The 22,821-nt window shown below is 36.2% G+C and overlaps 1 protein-coding gene across 35 annotated transcripts in view; it reads left to right on the forward strand.

The window, feature by feature from the left end:
- Positions 1-22,821, forward strand: part of Sarm (sterile alpha and armadillo motif) — a 374,264-nt gene that overhangs the window by 301,990 nt on the left and 49,453 nt on the right. For 3 of the 35 annotated variants that reach the window (XM_073980137.1, XM_073980115.1, XM_073980110.1), the window contains exon 2: positions 13,245-13,851. The exons of 25 other annotated variants lie outside the window; for them this stretch is intronic. The gene's annotated coding sequence lies outside the window, so the exon portion shown is untranslated. The remainder of the gene's footprint in view (positions 1-13,244; positions 13,852-22,821) is intronic. 7 more of the 35 variants (XM_073980111.1, XM_073980116.1, XM_073980138.1 and 4 more) reach the window with 3 other exon arrangements.

The following is a 22,821-nucleotide window of genomic DNA, read 5'->3' on the forward strand; positions in this document are numbered from 1 at the left end:
TCCTTTTTCTCTGGGTGTAGAACAACTTCTATGAATCCCCCATACACAGAAGTGTTTTTATTCGACCTTCGCCTACACATAGAAATGTTTCTATATATAGTAGAACTTCTAAAGTCGTTCTAAGGGTACAAGGCCCTTGAAATGTCTGCTAGAAGAAGAAAGTATTCTATAGGTCTTTTATACCTTCTAATAGGTTCAGAAGACATTTTAAAGCCACAAAGGAGATCTTCTACAGGTAGAAGAGACCTTCTCGAGGTGGATGGCTTTTGAAAAGTTTTCTACAGGTAGAAGACATTCTATAGGTCTTCTGTAGGTAGAATACTTTATATATAGACACAGAAGACCTTTAAATGTCTTCTAGAGGTAGAAGACCTTCTGTAGTTATAAAATCAACATCGTATGGTGTCAATATGAGCACAGGCTAGTTCAATATTTCTGACCACGGGTGTTCTCATTTTTTGAATCTGACCACTAATGGTGTCGATATGAGCACATATGTGCTCAATTTTTAATATTTCGGCCACAAATGAGCTCATTTAGACCACGGTACGTTGTCAATTCTAGAAACCGTTAACAACATCTCATTGTCAAATTGAAAACGGTTTGTTCATTTCGACAACAAACGGTTTTGATACACTATTGACAACGGATGTGGTCATTTTGACCGTATGGTGTAATATTTTCGCTGGGTGTAGCATAACTTCTATGGATATGCATATATGTACATAGAAATGTCTCTAATGAGGAGATCTTCTCGTATACATATAGAAGTAGGAGATCTTCTATACTTGTTCTAAATATACAAGACATTTGAAATGTCTTCTAGAAGTAGAAGACATTCTATAAGTCCTTTATACCTTCTGAATAGGTACAGAATAGATTGCCTATACATAGAAGTGATTCTATAGGTATGAGACCTTCTATAGTCGTTCTAAAGATACAAGATCTTTGAAATGTCTTATAGAAGTAGAAAGCATTCTATAGGTATTTTATACCTTCTAATAGTTACCGAAAACATTTTAAATGCACAAAGATGACCTTCTACAGGTAGAAGTAAGAGACCTTCAGTAGTCTTTCTCGAGGTAGATGACCTTTGAAAAGTTTTCCACAGGTAGAAGACATTCTATAGGTTTTCTCTAGGTAGAATACCTTCTATATAGACACAGAAAACCTTTAACTGTCTTCTAGAGGTTGAAGAGCTTTTATAGTTCCACTACAGGTAGAATATTCCTCTAAAGGTAGATTTATAATTAGATAATAGAATTATAACGATATATTTTTTGGACGTGTCCATGCATTCTGAAGTTGGTACGAGAATCGATTTGAAATTCAATTTGTTGGTATTGCCTCCGTATAACTGTATTTTGAAGGTTTTAGGACATGGATGACAGATCCAATAGCGAATAAAATCCATAAACGTTTAAATATCGTGCCAATCATGCCCACCGGCCAGTTCAGATGATACCCGTTTTTGGAGCTTTTTGGCAATTATGTGACAAAAAATGGACTTGAAACAGTTGTCCGAAATAGTTCATTTTTCAACTTGATTTAAGTTCGAGTTATAAAAAGTTGGAAGCAGTGCAATGTAGACTACTTCTATCACGGCATGTTTTGATGCAGTTCAAACGGAGTCATGAAAAAGACACTCCATTCCTCACATTTTAACCGCTTTTGGATGCAATCCAAAGAATCACATCCATTTGCAGTTAAAATGCAGTGCCAAGGGTCAGTTAAAATGCAGTACCAAAGGGTTAGTTAAAATGCAGTTGTATGGAGTGCATCTTTCAGTAGTCACGCTCTTGTAAAAATCATGAGTGAAAATGCATAATTTGATGCACTTCCAGATTACTTACTTAGTTGGCCCATTGCAGAACATTTGTTCCATAGACCGAACTAAGAAAAGATCTCCATTCCTCTCTGTTTTTCGCTTGACTTTTTGGAATACCGCGCCTTTTCATTTCTTCATCCACTTGTATGTTCCATCGAAGCTTAGGCCTGTCGATTCTGCGTGCACCGCCATGTGGCATGTATTCATACGCCTTTTTAGCGGGTTCATCATCGCTCATTCTCATGATATGGCCTAGCCAACACAATCGTTGCATCTCGATACGTTTAACTATATTCATTTCTTTGTATAGCTTATATAGCTCGTGGTTCATACGACGTCGATATTCACCGTCAACGCAAATCGGCTCGTAGATCTTTCGAAGAATTTTCCTCCCAAACACACCAAGCACTGCCTTATCTGCTTGCGCAAGTACCCATGCTTCGGAGCCATACATTAGCACGGGTAGTATCAGCGGTTTGTATAGTGTTATTTTTGTTTGACGAGATGTGGCTTTGTTTTTAAATTGCTTACTTAGACCATAGTAGCATCTGTTGGCCAATACAATTCTTCTTCTTATTTCACAACTGATGTTGTTTGTTGTGTTTATGGCAGTGCCGAGGTAGACGAAAACTTTAACTACCTCAAAATTGTAGGTACCAACTTCCACAGTTGGTCCGAGCTCTATGGACGCTTTGCGCGTCGACACCATCAATTTGGTCTTTTCGCCGTTTACCGCCAGACCCACTTTCGCAGATTCTGCTTCGACCTTCTTAAAGGTATCAGTTACTTCCTTTACTGATCGTCCCATGATGTCTATGTCATCAGCATAGGCAAGTAACATGTGGCTATTGGTGTAAATTGTGCCATTTCTTTTGACATTTGCATCTCGTATTACCTTTTCCAGCAAAATGTTGAAAAGATCACACGAAAGGCTGTCTCCTTGTCTGAAACCTCTTTTGGTACAAAATTCTTCGGAGAGGTTCTTTCCAATTTTAACTGAGGACCTAGTATCAGTTAATGTCATCTTACAAAGCCGGATGAGCTTTGCGGGGATACCAAATTCAGACATTGCGTGGAATACCTTTGATCGGAGGGGACTGTCGAATGCTGCTTTATAATCGACAAAAAGATGAAATGTGTCGATCTGCATCTCTTGGGTCTTCTCTAGGATTTGCCGCAGGGTAAATATCTGGTCAATGGTGGACTTGCCAGGTCTAAAGCCACATTGGTATGGTCCAATTATTTCGTTGACCATTGGCACAATATCCCTGACACTATCGTATAAGCAATAGGGAGAAGACTTATGCCCCTATAGTTTGAGCATACAGTCTTATCTCCTTTCTTGTGGACGGGACATAGGATACTCAGGTTCCAATCGTCGGGTACGCGTTCTTCCTGCCAGATGGTGCTAACTAGCTGATGCGTACACCTTATCAGCGCGTCGCCTCCGGTTATAAACAGCTCGGCTGGTAAGCCATCGGCTCCTGCTGCTTTATTATTCTTCAGCCGGTTAATTACTGTTTTTACCTCATCTTGGCCGGGCGGTATACATTCTATACCATCTTCTGGAATTGGATCTGTGGTATCATCGTCTTCGCTACTATTGGATACCAGCAGATTGGAGAAATGTTCCTTCCATATCCTGAGCACGCTATCTGTATCTGTTACCAGATGACCTTGCTGGTCTCTACAGGAGGATGTGCCTGTACCAAAGCCATCTGTTTGATGCTTCACTCTTTGGTAGAATTTTCGGACTTCATTCTGTCTCCTGTACATCTCGATTTTTTCACACTCCCGCTTTTCCATTTCTCTCTTTTTCTTGCGGAAAAGACGTTTCTCTTCCCTCCTTTTCTCCCGATATCTCTCTCGTGCGCTACGCGTTGCTACTGATTGTAAAGTAGCTCTATATGCCACATTTTTCTCTTCGGTAGCAGCACGACACTCCTGGTCATACCATGAATTCCTTTGTGGAGGTCTCTGGAATCCAAGTATGGATTTTGCGGCTGTTTGCATGGAGTGGGCAATATGTTGCCATTATTTTGTCATGTTATCGGGACAAGGAGTGCTCGCGTTAAGCAATTGGGCTAGTTGAGTGGAATATGCTGTGGCTATCTGTTGTGTATGCAGCCTATCAATGTCCAACTTCCGCGTTGTGTCTGTTCGTCCTTTATTTGCAACGTTTAGACGGGTACGTACCTTTGCTGCAACAAGGTAGTGGTCCGAATCAATGTTTGCGCCTCGGAACGATCGTACATCCAACACGCTGGATGAATGTCTTCCATCTATCACAACATGATCAATTTGATTACTTGTTCTTTGATCTGGAGACAGCCAGGTGCCCTTATGAATATCGAGATGATTAAATCTGGTACTGCTAACTACCATGTTTTTTGCAGCTGCAAAGTCTATCAGCCTCATACCATTGTCAGATGTTTCACTGTGGAGACTGAATTTCCCGACTGTTGGGCCAAAGATATTCTCCTTTCCAATTTTGGCATTAAAATCGCCTAGAATGATTTTAATGTCATGGGCAGGGCAACGGTCATATGTTTCTTCTAAGTACTCGTAAAATATATCTTTGGTCTGTTCGTCCTTTTCTTCAGTGGGAGCATGAGCGCAAATAAAGCTGATGTTGAAGATTTTAGCTTTTATTCGAATTGCAGCAAGTCTTTCATTCACTGGGGTGAAGCTGGATACCAGATGTTTTAGTCTCCGACTAACTACGAATCCGCAACCAAACTCATGCTTTACGTCATGGCAGCTATAATACAGTGCGTCACCTTTAGGTGTTGTTGTGACGCCTTTCCCAATCCATCGTATTTCCTGTATGGCAGTAATATCGGCCTTGTACTTTTCAAGTACTTCTGCCAATCCGAAGACTGCACCTTCTCTATAAAGAGTGCGAACATTCCAGGTGCAGATTCGCAGATCATGGTCCTTAAAACGTTTGCGGGGTTCGTCAACTTTAGAGGGGTTTGTTTTTCTTTTCTTTCGTTTTTTCATAGTAGGATGTTTTTTCTAGGGGAGGGTTACTAACCGGCGCCCAAACCCAAGTTTTTAACGTTCTTATGGGTGAACGCGCGGCACATGTTAGCTCACTACCTTTAACGGGTGTTAAAGGCAGTTCCCCAGGTGACACCACAGGGAGGTCAGTGTCCACTTAAGATGAAAGAGGGACCAAGGTAAATCCTGGTCTTTGCCATGTTAAAGCCGGTCAAGACCGTTGTTTGGTATCATTCATCCCCTACGTCACCCGCACTTTCAGATTACTTGTACATATAATTTAACTGCATCTTTGGAGGCAGACATTTTGCTGGGCATATGTATGTCAGCAATTTTCAGTATGGAGACTTCGTGTGCATAGAGATCTCAAAATGTCAACCTATAGCTTATTCGGATGGAAAATGTGTTTAAAGACTTTAAAATACGTGAAATCCAAAGTTTCCGTATTGTGGGATTTATGCCAAAAGTTAGGTAGAAATAGTAGACTGTACCAAATTTGAATCAAATCGAATACTTCGTTCTTCTCAGCCAGATAGAAATTCGGGCTAAGTAAATCAATTCTTTTTTTTTAGAGTCATAGGCTGACGGGAATTTAGCTTTCGGACATCTGACTGATTTGTATTTACTTGTGTTGCTTTTATAAAGAAATTAATCACATTATAATGTGGTTTCCGTTATACTTATCATAACGTTGACGAAGAAAGGTTGGACCTGACTTTTACTTTGACGCTAGCTGCAGTTAGTCATTATATAGTCTTCGTTCGGACGTGTGGCTTTTTGGTGAATAATTGTTTGTAAAAAATGGCAGAATTGTGACAAGAACCAGAAATAAATCAATTTTGTAAAAAATCCAAATTCCCGGCTAAGGAATGGAAGATGTAATAAAATACAGAACACGTCGGAGCTATATTTATCTTCAATGAAAATGGGGTAATTTTCACAACCACTTCTTATTATTCGAGAGTAAAACGTATCACAAGAAATGGTCTCGTTCTCCCTCAAAACCACAAAATTGACTTATAAAATATTTATGTGTGTTTGTTCAGAGTGAATGAACCGTAACAAACATGACTAGATCATTTCGCAATGAAAAAAAATAATCTTTTACAGTAGAATCGCGATAATTCGTATCTTGATAAATCGAAATTCTCGATAATTCGTATAAGTTTTCGGTTCCTTCGCATTTTAGTCTCGCTAAATCGAAAACCTCGATAATTCGTATAAAATGACCAGTCCCTTGGATTACGAATTATCGAGATTCTACTGTACTAGGAATTTGCATAAGTAAATACTCTAAATAGGGGAATCGTGTCCTATGTGATATTACCCCATATTGAATTATTCCTACTACTTCATAACATGATGCGTTGTAAAAAACCCCTTTTCAGAATTAAATTGTTAAATTGCATGTAACATTTTTATAGGCAACGAATTCGTCAAAAATCTATTTCATGCACGGATCTCTCATACAATGAAATCATATCAGATGAAAATTATACTTGCTTTATGTGTCCTTCAGAGGACTGGATATATACAATTATATCCTCGAAAAAGGTGCGTAAGATAAAATATCAATTGTTTTCTTCGTAGATGTTACTAATAATGCGAAAAAAAAGTTATATGAGGTGCTTACATTAGTGCTCATTAAAATGCCAATTGTGATTCATATGAACGAGAAGTTTCTATATAACCACACTTTATGTTGTATACTCCAGAAATATCAATATCTTGTGAAACATATATTTATAATTTGAATACATTTTTTAGGTGGTTCATACCCACGAAAAGGCGGCATCGAGCTCTAATCTGCTTTGCGATAAACGCATAACTGCTGAGATGTCTACAAATTTCTTGTGTCCTTCGAAAGGATTATCGTATAGAACAAAATCCACTGAGGTGTGTGTGATAGCCTTTATATGTGTGCCACTGTTTTCTGTAAATGTAACTAACAAAATTTCGAAATGTAATCAATTTTATGAAAATAATAAAACTGAACTTTTCGCCATACCGCTGGAAAATGTAAGGTAGTCTTGCCTAGGAACCGAACCCAGGCATTTGGTGTGCACAACATTACAGTGTTATATATTTGTTAAGACGATTTCCTGAAATTTTCTTTCAGTGTACAGTGATAGCAACCAACTGAACAGTATTGCACGATATGCCGGATTTTCCACTTATAAATCGTCAAAGTTTAAACCTATCATCATAGATTTCATGTGAGGAAGACCTGCTGCTAGAAATTGACCATTTCATCTATGGGCGAAATTCGTTTTGCTTTACAATTACACTATGCCACACTGAAAATGCAAACAATTTCTAGTATGCATATTTTGAAAGTTCATATTGAGTTGGGTTTTATCCTGTCAGATCCAGTTCGGTTTTCATTTCATTAATTTTTTTTGCATTTATCGGGCCTTTATCTCAGATGCGAGTAGGAATTTGGCCTTGTTGTCCTTAGCAATATTGTAGCCGTATACTAGTAGAACTTATCTGTTAAACAGAACCATCTAAGTCGATAAAATATAGCAAATTTGACATAATATCTGGAATTCTGGTCGTTATCAGCTAAACTATTGGGAATATTCCAAATAATGTTCTCAGCAATTCTTCAGGACATTGTGAAACTCTAAAATGCTTATTTCATGTTGTTAACCCTCAGCATTTATGCTAACGAGGGTATATACACTTTCATACGGGCAAAATGTGCCTCATCGAAATAATGGTTTTAGACCCCAAGTATGTTTGGACGAAATGTGTTTCGGAAAATTTGGAGTCGATTGAGCAATGTCCGTCCGTCTGTCTGGCTGGTGCGCACGATAACTCTCGAACGGATGAACCGATTTGGTCCAAAATTTGGCTTTCGTAATATTTTGTCCAAACTTAGTTTAAGTTCGAAGATGGGCTATATCGCTCCACTCCTTCCGGTACCTCCCCCACAAAAGTTCGAAAATGTTCGGGAAATTTGTGTGAACGATAACTTTTGAAGGAAGTAACCGATTTGACCCATACTTTGCACATCGTAAAATGTGTACCAGACTTAGTTAAGGTTTCAATATGGACTCAATCAGTCCACGCCTTCGGGTACCTGCCACACACAATTTCGGAAAAGTTCAGTTTAGGGCTACCTATCGAATCGCTTTGATTTTTTATTATCGAATCGCTTTTTTTGTTTTAGCAACTTGTATTCACTGCCCTCCATACGACGGTACAAGTTTCATCAGGAGCAAATCCATACTTCCTGAGAAAATAGCCTGAACGTTTCCAAAAACCCCTATGACACCGTGTGACCGATTCGGTCGAAAATTTGGCCTTAGTAATATTTTGTCCAAACATAGTTCAGGTTTAAAAATAAGCCATATCGATCCACTCCTTCAGGTACCTCCCACACAAAATTTCAGTTTAGGACCTTCTCTCGAATCGCTTTGATTTTTGTTTTAACAACTTGTATTCACTGCCACACTTACGACGGTACATGTCTCATTAGGGGCAAGTCCATACTTCCTGAGAAAATAACCTGAAAGATGCAAAAAATCCCTATGACACCGTGTGTAGTGGTTGGAGCGCAAGATAAATCTCGAAATGATCAACCGATTTGGTCCAAAATTTGGCCCTCGTAATATTTTGCCCAAACATAGTTTAGGTTCTAACATAAGCAATATCGGTAAACTCCTTCAGGTACCTCCCCCACAAAAGTTCAAAAATGTTCGGAAAAATTGTTCGCACGATAACTCTTGAAGGGAGTGACTGATTTGGTCCATACTTTACACATCCTAATAAATCTACCAGATATAGATCAGATTCGAATATGGACTATGTTTGTCTACCCCTTCAGGTACCTCCCACACAAAATTTCCGAAAAGTTCAGTTTAGGACCTTCTCTCGAATCGCTTTGATTTTTGTTTTAACAACTTGAAAGATGCAAAAAATCCCTGTACTGGCTGAAGAGCACGATAGCTCTCGAAGTAACCGACTTGGTCTAAATTTGGCCTTCCTCATATTTTGTCATACTTTCGGTTCGAAGATAGGCAATACCGGTCCACAAGTTCCGGTAATTCCCCCGAATATTTAAACAAATTTCACTTAAATGGTGTGAACGATATCTCTTGAACAAATTTGGTCCAAACTTTTGATCTCCTAATATTTTGTCCAAATTTAGTTTAACTTCTAAAATGGAGGTACCTCCTCCACAAAAGTTCAACATTTGTGTCTAAGTGCAGTTTAAGATCTGTTCGAAGATCCTTTGGAAATGTATACCGATGCTGTTCGTTGTTGTCCTGCTTACAGCAGTATTAGGTCCATGCTTCCTGGCATACTGGTCCAAAAGTTATACGATGACCCACTGAAATGACTATATATATATCAAAATGATATGACTCCCAAAATAAGATCCACTTCTATAATGAACTGCAACCCTTTTGAACTTTAATCCTAATCCATATTTTCGTCGGCAAAATAATGAAAAGACCATAAATACATAGGCTGAGGGTATATCTCAGTCGTCAAAGCCGACTGATACTTGTTTTACTTGTTTCAGCTGTATTTTGTATCATATCTTCTATAACACTATTTCAGGCACTATTCACACCGACTGTTAGTATGTGTAAAGATTGACCAAATCGAGCACTCCCTCGAGTATCTTGTGCCCTAGCCAGTTCAGTTGATGGACGTAGTGTTTTTTACAACTTTAGAGTCCATACGGGCCGTGGGGACTATCTGTTGTAAACATTTCAAAACTATCCGATAGCTGGTCTTAGACTGGAGATGGCCGGAGGAGTGAGCCCATATAGGCCACGTTCGAACACACTTGGGCATATCGCGCGAAATAAGTAGTTATTTTTGGCCACTTTAATAAGTAGTTAAATGAGTAGTCACGACTTTTAGTAACTAGTTATTTAACTACTTATTTAAGTGGTTAAAAAATAACTACCAATTTTATGCGAAATTCCCTTCTTAAAATAATGGGTTAGTAGAGGGTTTTGTAATGAAAATTTTTGCTGGGTGGTGCTTAAAAACACTGTTTGGTTAAGTCACATCTTAATCGTATCAAAGTTAGGGTGACAATTTTTTACAAACTCATATCCCTGTATAATTTTTGATGAGTATTTATTTAAGATTAGCAAAATCTTTCATATAAGGTGATTCGATAATCCAAGCACAAAATGAATTAAAAAAGTATTTTTTGGGCAATTTTTTTATAATTCAACACAAGCCTTAGAACCGCATACATACGTGGTCTGATCAAAAATAACAGTATTTATTTATTCTTCAATAACTATCTTGTTTAGCCTAATGATACGATTAAAATGTGCCTCATCGAAACAATGGTTTTAGTCCCCAAGTATGGCTGGAGCGCCGGCAACACTCGAAAGGACCAACCGATTGAGTATAAAATTTGGGCCTCGTAATATTTAAGTTCGAAGATGGCCCATGTCGGTCAACTCCTCCTGGGGACGTACCCTTCCCCACAATAATTCAACATTTTTCCCAAAAATGGTGCGTACGATAACTCTCGAAGGGAGTAATCGATTTTGTCCATACTTTGTAATATTTCATCCACACAAAATTTTAAAATTTTCAAAACAAGTGCAGTTAATGGACACTTCTAGGATCGACATTAAATTTTTTGTAGCATGTTGTGCTCGCGGAGCCTTTTACGGCAGTACAATTTTTTTTAGGCGCAATGTCCTAAAAGCTCTAAATAACTCTGCCGGCGCCAACTTAAATGACTGATTAGAACGAAAACTTACAAATGGAGTATTCTATAGGACCGAAACTTCGCACATTGTAAAATTTAGCGATATAATGTTTTTCGTGGGCTAGTCCATGCTTCCTAACAAGTGGCACTAAAACTCTAAAACAATCCAATGTGACCAACTAAAGTGCCTAGTGACCACGATAACTATCTGGTAGAAAGATTGACATTGGTCCAACATTAGCGCATCGCAATATTTCGAATATGGACTATACCGTTCCACTTTTTCTGGTACCTCCAAAAGAACAGGTAATCCTCGCAACTCATATTACGGCAGTATAATTTTTATCGCTGGTGAGTCCACACTGGCTGAGATAATAAACAATAAAGATGTAAAGACCCTACGACCACCAACTATAACAACTAACGTGAAACCTTGATTTTGAGCAATCTTCCAAATTCGAAGATCATACCGGTCCACTTCTTCCGTTACCTCATTACAACAATACTGTTTGGATTTGCTTCATTTCATTATGTTACAGTCTGAGAGGATATCTCTGTCGGCAAAGCCGACTGATACTTTTTTGAATTCTTCTGCGAACATTTCCATTACAACGCCTGTCAAAGGTTAAACATACCTAACACATTCAGAGACCTTTTGCGATTGTTTGAGCTTTCCAATGTCAACTGAATTTACTGAAATTTTAACAATTTATGTATATGTCTATTCGAAGAAATATATAAACAAATATCTCTTTAAATAAAGTTTTATTACATTTCTAGACGATACACACATGTAGCAGGACGTCTGCATGCTCTGATAATTTTTGGAACGAAGACATTCCTAATGAAAATCTTAAAAATTGGTCATGTCCTTCGGAAGGATACAGACAAAAATCTAAATCCACACAGGTGTGTGATATTATGTGTCAATATCTATTGTTTAAGTTTTGTGAATGTCACTAATAACAGAGAGTTCTATGTGTAATTTTACACTTAAATGTCTCAATTGTTGGCTATAAGTAGAGTCAAAAATTTGGACAAAAAATCGCCATAGACTTGTCTAGCTAAATTAAAAAAATGTAAAATAAGTATACGGTAGTTTTGACTTTGCTGCATACATTTTTCGGCAGAAAAGTGAATTTCGTCCATATCTTTGATGCATTTAACGGCCAAATAATGACACTTATTTGATACAGTTACTAACCACAGAATTCACAATATATTTTCAAACTGCTGTTTTGTGGATGACATTGCATAGTAATAAAGATAGGTGCATCGGCAAATTTCTACAATACATAAAATTTTAAATGTCAAAACTTGTGAAAAATGTTGAAAGATTCATTCACTATTCTCTAGAAAGTTAATTTTAAGTAATCGGTTTTATTAATTATAAAGGCTAACCGATTAAAAAAAACATTTTTTATTTTCCAAAAATTATCAATATAAAACAGTTAAATTCCAATTTGCCCTGTGTTTTTACGACGAATTTGACATTTCTTGTTCGTCAATCAGTTGGGATGATACATATGTACATATATCTACCTTCTTTATTGTGATACAGTTGAAGCTAGATATTATTTTGTTCCAGAATCTGCAAAAGTCTACTATTTCTGAAATTTTGTCAAAAAAATTAAATTTATAAATTTGTCAAAAACATCAAAAATTGATTTTTTGAGTTTCTGGGACAGAGCATATTTTTAAACCTTCCACCATGTAATTAAATTTTTCATTCCATTTACAACTCGTCGAAATATTCGATGGAGGCCCTATAAAATATGCATATTCTTAATCAGCATAAAATTCAATGTCGATATACCATGTCCGTCCGTCTGTTTAAATCAAGATACAGCTCGCAGTTTTCTAGCTGAAATTTGTCGGTATAGGTCCATGTCTTTATATTTTCGAAGGAAAGTTTAATTTGTTCTTAAACAATTGGCAACTAAATTCAAAATGCTGTACCACACGTTAAGATCATATGTTATTTCATATTTATAGCGCCTAAAAGCATGCAAGAGTATTCTCACATAATAGTGGACGCTGGAATTTTTGAAAAAAAGAACTAGTTTAGAAGCTGCGATACAGAAGGTGCAAAAATATGCTAGTTTTATATTTTTTCTCAAATTTTCCAAAAAAAAAAAACATTCACCTTGCACCAAACTTGCAAAAATTGCAATCAAATTTATAAAATTGCGGCCAAATATGGCTTTTTTTCTCTACAACATTTAAATGTATGCAAAAATAGCCAAAAAGAAAAAAGTACATACATCAATTAGTTTACAAATATAATTCATATTATCTTGAAAGGAAACAATAATAAGACGAGACATAATATACGAAACACAATTGATAAGCTGCCAACCTAGGTGCTTGGCCATATCTCTCTCCCAAATAAACAGAGAGAACAAACAAAAAATAATGGTAAATTGAGAAAATAATATTTCAATATGAATTTTAACCGATATTTTTTTCTTTAGTTCCCAAAAAACAGTCGTTGTTTACGGTTAAAATTTTGACGGGTTCTTTGGCATTTTTCTTTACAAACGGCCCATTTCATAACCGATACATTAGACGTGGAATTAAAGAAAATAAAATAAATACAAAGATACAGATACAAATACATGGTTTGTCGATTTGTTAGGGGCAAAATGTATTGCAATCAAACAAACAACAATTATTATTAAACTTCCTTAATGGTTTTACATTAACAATATTTTTTAGCAGCCAAAAAAAAAAGAGTTTTCTAGAGCTAATTATAATAGAATATAATGAAAAGCACTAACAACAACAACAACGACGTAGCAAAATACCAAAAACAAGCAGCAGCAACAAAGTAGAGAAAAGAAATAACAACCAAATCATAAATTGATAAGAAAAAATCATCCAAAAAAGCAGCTATAAAAATAGTAATAAACCAAAAAAAAGAAAATATCAAAAAATACAAATTGTGGAAGAAACAAGCAAAGCAGAAAAGACATAAATGTAAGAAATTAACAATTTAAATTAATATTAAAATATTAACTCAATATTTAAAAATCATATTGTTAAGTGTTTATAAATTAAAACAAATACAACAAAAACAAACATATAAATAACAACAATATATTCAATGAATGTAAAGTGGTGGAAAAAATCTAATTAAACGCTTAGAGAAAAAGATAAGTGTTTGTTTTTAATAACAACAACAGTAATAACAACAGTATTCCATTGTAAACAAAATAAGTGTGAAACTTTTTGAATTCCATAAAGAAATAGAAGAAGGAGGAGAACACAGAAGAATTCAAAAGTTTTTGTAAGAGGAAGAAATAGCAAAACAACAATCTAAAAGGTTAGTATTTTAAAGAAGAAAAAAAAATATAAAATATCCCTGGAGGGAATGAACCTCTTGAGGCTCGGATCTGAAATCGTATCAATATCTTAACGAAAGTTGTATGAAGTGGTTGACATAATTTCGGAGCGAAATCGGATAGATTTCCGTTAGAATTCCCAACGAAATTGGAAGAAAATCCTTGGGAAATTCGGAAGGTGAATTTTTTCTTTCAAATTTTCGTAAAGATTTCTGAACGAATTCTGAATAATGTCGTATGACAATTTGAGGTACCTTCCGAATCTTCGTAAAGTTTTCTGAACGATTTTGGAATAATATCGTATAAATATCGAAGGAAATAATTTTTCTCTGACGCCTCTTTTTTATTGGTCAATGTTTCTTTGTTATGTTTATATTGGATGATTGTAATTTTAAACGTTTCTAATGATTTTCACTCTTGCTATCGTTCTGTAGTTATAGTAGAATAATGAGAACGTTAAAAACTTGGGTTTGGGCGTCGGGTTAGTAACCCTCCCCTAGAAAAAACAGACTACTATGAAAAAACGAAAGAAAAGAAAAACGATCCCCTCTAGAGTTGACCCCGCAAACGTTTTAAGGACTATGATCTGCGAATTTGCACCTGGAATGTTCGCAATCTTTATAGCGAAGGTGCAGTCTTCGCATTAACAGACGTATTTGAAAAGTACAAGGCCGATATTACTGCCATACAGGAAGTACGATGGATTGGGAAAAGCGTCTCAACAACACCTAAAGGTGACGCACTGTATTATAGCTGTCATGACGTAAAGCATGAGTTTGGTTGCGGATTTTTAGTTAGTCGGAGATTAAAACATCTGGTATCCAGCTTCACTCCAGTGAATGAAAGACTTGCTGCAATTCGAATAAAAGCTAAATTCTTCAACATCAGCTTTATTTGCGCTCATGCTCCCACTGAAGACAAGAACGAACAGACCAAAGATATATGTATTTTACGAGCGCTTAGAAGCAGTACCAGATTTAATCATCTCGATATTCATAAGGGCACCTGGCTGTCTCCAGATCAAAGAACAAGTAATCAAATTGATCATGTTGTGATAGATGGAAGACATTCATCGAGCGTGTTGGATGTACGATCGTTCCGAGGCGCAAACACTGATTCGGACCACTACCTTGTTGCAGCAAAGGTACGTACCCGTCTAAACGTTGCAAATAAAGCACGAACAGACACAACGCGGAAGTTGGACATCGATAGGCTGCAAACAGAACAGATAGCCACAGCATATTCCACTCAACTAGCCCAATTGCTTAATGAGAGCACTCCTTGTCCCGATAACATAACAACACAATGGCAAAATATTGCCCACTCCATGCAAACAGCCGCAAAATCCATACTTGGATACCAGAGACCTCCACAAAGAATTCATGGTATGACCAGGAGTGTCGTGCTGCTACCGAAGAGAAAAATGCGGCATATAGAGCTACTTTACAATCAGTAGCAACGCGTAGCGCACTAGAGGGATATAGGGAGAAAAGGAGAGAAATGAAAAAGCGGGAGTGTGAAAAAATTGAGATGTACAGGAGCCAGAATGAAGTCCGAAAATTCGACCAAAGAGTGAAACATCAAACAGATGGCTTTGGTACAGGCACATCCTCCTGTAGAGACCAGCAAGGTTATCTGGTAACAGGTACAGATAGCGTGCTCAGGATATGGAAGGAACACTTCTCCAATCTGCGAAGACGATGATACCACAGATCCAATCCCAGAAGATGGTATAGAATGTATACCGCCCGGCCAAGATGAGGTAAAAACAGCAATTAACCGGCTGAAGAATAATAAAGCAGCAGGAGCCGATGGCTTACCAGCCGAGGTGTTTAAAACCGGAGGCGACACGCTGATAAGGTGTATGCATCAGCTAGTTAGCACCATCTGGCAGGAAGAACGCGTACCCAACGATTGGAACCTGAGCATCCTGTGTCTCGTCCACAAGAAAGGAGATAAGACTGTATGCTCCAACTACAGGGGCATAAGTCTTCTCCCTATTGCCTATAAGATAGTGTCAGGGATATTGTGCGAAGGACTAAAGCCAATGGTCAACGAAATAATTGGACCATACTAATGTGGCTTTAGACCTGGCAAGTCCACCATTGACCAGATATTTACCCTGCGGCAAATCCTGAAGAATACCCAAGAGATGCAGATCGACACATATCACCTTTTTGTCGACTATAAAGCAGCATTCGACAGTCCCCTCCGATCAAAGGTATTCCATGCAATGTCTGAATTTGGTATCCCCGCAAATCTCATCCGGCTTTGTAAGATGACTTTAACTGATACTAGGTCCTCAGTTAAAATTGAAAGGAACCTCTCCGAACAGTTCAGTACCAAAAGAGGTTTCAGACAAGGAGACAGCTTTTCGTGTGACCTATTCAACATTTTGCTGGAAAAGGTAATACGAGATGCAAATGTCAAAAGAAATGGCACAATTTACACCAATAGCCACATGTTACTTGCTTATGCTGATGACATAGACATCATGGGACGATCAGTAAAGGAAGTAACTGATACCTTTAGGAAGGTCGAAGCAGAATCTGCGAAAGTGGGTCTGGCAGTAAACGACGAAAAGACCAAATTGATGGTGTCGACGCGCAAAGCGTCCATAGAGTTCGGACCAACTGTGGAAGTTGGTACCTATAATTTTGACGTAGTTAAAGATTTCGTCTACCTCGGCATTGCCATAAACACAGCAAACAACATCAGTTGTGAAATAAGAAGAAGAATTGTATTGGCCAACAGATGCTACTATGGTTTAAGTAAGCAATTTAAAAACATAGCCACATCTCGTCAAACAAAAATAAAACTATACAAAACGCTGATACTACCCGTGCTAATGTATGGCTCCGAAGCATGGGTACTTGCGCAAGCAGATAAGGCAGTGCATGGTGTGTTTGTGAGGAAAATTCTTCGGAAGATCTACGGGCCGATTTGCGTTGACGGTGAATATCGACGTCGTATGAACCACGAGCTATATCAGCTATACAAAGACATGAATATAGTTAAACGTATCGAGATGCAACGATTGCGTTGGCTAGGCCATATCATAAAAATGAGCGATGATGAACTAAAAAGGCGTATGAATACATGCGACATGGCGTTGCAGAATCGGCAGGCGCAAACAAGTTGATGGAGAGATGACAAGGCGCGGGACTGATTGTATCTCAGGGGGTGGATATAATGTCGCCCTATGAGGGACTATGTAGCGAGACTCTGCCGCAGTCCCCCAACAGCAACCCTGGAAATGTATTATTTTTCCAATTTAAGGGGAATGGATTCCGAGGTAAGATCGAGGAAATAGTGCACTTTGTGATGCAACATACTGAGGAAGGATCGCACCAGAAGTGAAGGCGGGGGAATAGCTTTCCTATTGCACCAGTCTGTTTAATACAGACGTATCTAGCTTAAACCTGGAATGTGTGTAGCAGTCAGACGTGGAACTGCCGAGGTAGAGTTTCTCAACGTACTCGTATACATCGCGCCGACTAACATTAGGCCTCTTTTTGTAGGTGATATTCGGCTGGTCTTAGGGGGCTTTAATATTCATCATGAGTTATGGCATTCGGTCCTAGGTAATGACCAGAGGGATGTAGCGTTTGCCCATCAGATTGGTAGCTCTATGTTCAATGAGGACAGCTCCACCGTAATTAGCAGAGAGGGCCATAGTTTTCAGAGATAAACAACGTGTCACCTGGTCCGTGTCATGGGAAAGCAAATTGGCCTAGATTCCCGCTTCAGAAGAATGTTTAATCTTTTTGATGTTCGGATAACAGAAAGAATGTTACGGGGCATCATCACAGCTGTTCGCTACATGATTGTGAACATGTATGCGATTAAACGGCCCTTAATTTTCATACGTGTGGCAAAGCGTGTTGTGTCTTCCGCTACAAATCAGAAGTTCACGGGATCAAATCCAGTCGAGAGCAAAATACAATTGTAAACTGTGTTGAAATTGAAACAGTTTCACTTCAACTGTTATAAAAATATCTTCTTTTTTTCTTACTATTCAACTTCTAGTGGCCATGGAATAACTAGGTATTCAGTGCGACATGCTCTTGTTAAAATAATGGGTTAGTAGGGGGTTTTGTAGGCAGTTACTACAACATAAAAGTACTATAAAAGCCTATTATTTAGTAAGGATTTTTTGCTGGGCATAAGCGCCTTAAAATTTAATTTAATTTAAAATTTTGCAACTGTAGTCAAAGTCCCAAATTGTTGAGGCAATTTATATCCCACACAAAACAAATATCGCGTATAACGACATATCGGTTATAGCGACCAATTCCATCGGTCCCTTGGTCGTGGCTACAAAAATGATAATTCTTTTTAAAATGTGGGACCTGTACTTATTTATGTTTTCTTTTTATGATGATTGAGTATATTTGCTAAGATTCATTGTTTTCTAATTTGAAAAAACGCGACCAAATGTAAGAGGTAAAACAGTTTTTTAGTTTTCTTGCATTTAATTTACATAAATGTGTAGGTAAAAACATTGTATTGCCTGCTTTTGCTAATTGTTGTACAAAAGATGTTAAAATAAGTATATAAAGAATGATTGACTGACACAAAAATATCAACTAAAAATAGATGTTGACGTTTTGTGATTTCCCACTTAAAAAGGAAAAGTCAGAAATAAAATCTATATTATTTTTTTAACTATCTAATAAAGAGCTGTGCCAAAAAATGACAAAAATTTTGGCATGTTTCTTAAGAACTTGTAGATATGTACTTATATACAAACATGTGGTCTTTTATAATATTTAAAAATAAACGTTTGTTGTCTTTTTTTAATGGGAAGTGATTTGGTCTATTTTTAGTGTTTTGGTAATAATTGTTGAATATTTTATGGGAAGAGGATATTCTAGGAATTCATTTTATTTACATGTGACATTCACACATTTAGGGCCATTATTATATGTGTTCTTTTACTATCTGATTGATTTGAAAACGCAAAATAAACCAATTTGGAGGCATTAAAAATATGCTTTTTACATTGAAAGTTAATGCCATGAAGCTCCTCCTTGAAATTCAATCATCACTTTTAACTTTATGTTAAGCGGAACGCTCTTAATCTGTTCGGTAAATCCAAAATATAACAAAAGAAGACTTGTAATAATGGGGGTTAAAATATAAATGAATTAAAAATTTAAAACTTCTAAAACGGGTACATATACCTTTGTGTGTTTATATACAAACACAGGAGCATGTATGCATATGTATATGTTCATGCAATTAAATTAACCACTTTTGTCATTAGTTAAGATTACGAAATATTTTGCATCAAAAATGTATAAAAAAGGCAACAACAAAATATTGAATTTATTTAATTTGAAAACAAATTATAATTGTGTCTATTTTTATTTGACGCCATTCACAATGCAACCTATATTTATTCCGAAATACTTGAAAACTTATAAGCTTCTTATAATATTCTATATATAGAAATTGCATAAATTGTATATTTTTAAAATCAAGAGCCTTCATTTAGTTGTGTATAAAAACCTACGCTAAGACCCCACTTATGTATTTTGGTAGGGACCAACAACAAAATTGATAACAACAATTTAATGTAGAAAATTGATAGGCGGTAAAATGCGAAAAAAAAAACAATAATAAAAAAGGAAACTAAAGAAACAAAAAACAGTAAAAATTATGAGTAGTTTTCTGGCCAGAAATTAACAGATGGAATTAGGAGAATAGCAACATAAGTCACTTTTCTATGATTCAAAATAAAACCCAAAAAAATCATACAGTGACCAATTAAAATAACCAATCCCAGCAAAAATTCGGATCCGTTAGTCATTATGTAAGCCATTACAAAGTAATGTAAACAAAAATAACTACTTATGTTACCCCTTACTAAGTTATGAGTACGGTGGCACAGAGCGTGTGTGTCCGACTATAAATCCGAGGGTTGTGTGTTCAACGCTCACCGCCGCCCGGGTAGTTTTTGTTAAACATGCAAGCATATGTAAGCGTTTAAACAACATTTTATCTTCGTGGCCTAGTGTGTTCAACTACAAATCAAAATTTCGCAAGATCAAATCCAGCAGACAGCGGAATAAAATAGAATAAAAATATTAAGTGTGTTGAAATTGAAAACAAATTCCACCTCAAATATTCTAAAAATAGAACATATCGCTCATTTGCTCAAAGTGTGACACATCTCGAAAAATAAAGTTTCGAGAAAAACGCGTTTTAAGTTGTCGATTGCAATTTGACTTCCCAACTTAAAAAAATATTACACAAAAAATAAAATAACAAACTAAACGAGCTAGCCAGATATCAGTGCTAAATTCCTGTGCTAGATCAAGCATGATTTGAAGTGCTTAAGTGCATAACCTCAAAAAACTATTTTGATGATTTATGCCACGCTCCTAGCAAATAAGCTGTAACTCGTTGAGTTTTGGAGATACATATGTATCAGATTGAAAATTTTACATAATATAATAGGCAAAAGTCCATTCTCACTAAAGGAAATCAATTTTGAGAAAAAATGTCAAAAAGTCATAAACCTAATGTATACGTGTGTACGATTCAGAAAAGGTGAACGAAGAGCGAAAAGACAGCTGACCGGCAGAGCTTATCGACGCACAGTGGTTCAGGAATCGATTTTCCTGGCCAAAACCCCAATTTTTTGTCCTAAATTTTAGTGAAATTCCAACTTTAGTGGACTAGAACTTTTAGGGAACAGCTTGGAACAAAGCCAATATATACTTTTGTACCAGGCCCATTACGTCCGTTTCACATTTTTTTAAATTTTTTTAAATTTCGTGGGTTTTTTCAATAATATATGAGTTTTTTAATATACGAGTTTTTATAGGAGATATCAAGCTTTTTGTAGAAAATTAACTTATGTTGAAACTGAGGTATGAGGTATTGTAACTCGCGATCAGTTTTACTATACCATAACTTTTGACCGCATTTCGGCAAAATAAACTGTTTTAGCCCGATTCACCGAGGGGTTTCTTAAAATAATAATTTGAGCGGAAGCTGTGGTCGTACTAATGTAAAAAAATCGGAAAAAATCGTTGAAATAAACGAGTTTCATTATGTTATTTCCCAATTAGTAGTTTTACAACACAATGTAGAGCTTAATGCTCAAAGGAGAAATTAAAGAGCACACTTCAGAGTTGAAGTTTCTAATGTATGATTTTTTAATATATCCACTGTATCTACCTCAAACGGATGCTGACATTTTGAAACCTGAAAAATGGGGTTTTTTGAATTTTTGCTCTAATCGGGACGCGCAGCAGGTTTTCCCTAAAAGCTTATTATTGGATTGTAGTACTCGCGATTTCGCATTTTTTAATGTATAACATGAGGGTGTAGCCCTCACAGGATCACAGTAATCTGCGCCTAAACACGAAATTTTTGTGCGTAAATTTTTCTCAAAAACCTATTTTTTTGGTTTAAAATTTACAAACGTCATTGGATTTCCGTGGAAACCCGCGTAAATTTAGTTTTTTTACGTTCTGAATCTAACAAGCCACGACGCGTAAAAATCCACCCACTAGATCGGCGGATATGATACCCCTCAAATTTCGAAAATTTGCAAAAAATTATTTTGAAAATATCGCATATTAAAACGCGTTTTGGATGTGTCAGTTCTACTTAAATAAATAGATCGATACGCGTGTTTAAACTGCACGAAAACAGATATTTCAAAACTATCGCTGATCCAGAGATATAATAGATTTTTTCTAAAAATTAAGTGCGATGCTACATCCACGGTTCTTGATGGATTGCATTGAAACGGTATAGAAGGATGTATTTTTTAATGGTGATTATTGAAATCGGATGCGCATAAAATGTAAATGCACTTCGGGGAAATTATGACCATTTTACTGTATTTTGCACCCTAATATGCAGCAGATGCTACATCGTGGCCGCCAAATAGAATTTGACAAACTGTACATCAAATAAGAGGGATTGATTCGCTGTGTTGGAAAATCGGATGTGCATCATGTCATTTTCACAATTGCGCGGTTTATATGCATCTCAAATGTTGTAATATTCAATATATCATTATTTTAACGTTATGCCACCATTGGAATTCCTTGTGATTTGATATAAGGTTCTAATAATATTATCCAATAGGAAAACTATAAGCGAAAAATTTGTTACAACGAAATATCATCATTATTGCGTGAAATTGACGAAAATGCCGAAGAACTCAAAAATTTTTTCTCCAACTTTTCCTATAAAACCATAAAAAAATAAAATAGGAATAATATGATTTTAATTTTTTCGTAATATTTTCTTCGTATTTTTGCAAATAATATGAATACTATAGCTCCAACTTTCACAACTTAGGTTTCATTTTATTCCTCAAAATGTCTGGATGCTGTTATAATTTTTTTATATATTTTTCGTAACTATGAGCGCTATTTTTTCAAAAATATGTTTGTAAATACGTGAAATTTTTTAACAAATTTGATTTTTCGCGAATCCATTGAGACTTTGCGATTATTTTTTGCATCATCGCAAAGGGTACGAATTCAGTTAACGATAATAGGATACAACAGCTAACTATATTACGCCGTGATTTTTTTTAGAATTTTTTCTTATTATCATAATTAAAACGGTCATATCTTTTGCGCGCAACGATCAAAGTTAGTAATGAAATTTAGTAATCAGATTTGGAATGCTGATTTTTTTCTTAATCTATGTACCAAAAATCATTGATGTAGTATCAAAAATTTTTTTTATTTTTTTGAAATGGAAAAGACAATTTTAGGCATTTTGCCTGATATACGAGTTTTATGAAAACCCAAGAAGGATTTTTTTGAACTTTGGAAACAAATGTAAATGTTTTTAAACATTTTTTAAAAAAATGTTAAAATATTTTTATGGTTTTTTTTATCGGTGTTTGAACTTGTTTAAATAGTAAGAATATGTGAAAAATTCTCATATTTGCATTGTTCATGATATTATCC

Source organism: Musca autumnalis, unplaced genomic scaffold (genome assembly GCF_047663935.1).
Source record: "Musca autumnalis isolate F117 unplaced genomic scaffold, ASM4766393v1 scaffold_4, whole genome shotgun sequence".
Classification (NCBI taxonomy): Eukaryota; Metazoa; Arthropoda; class Insecta; order Diptera; family Muscidae; genus Musca; species Musca autumnalis.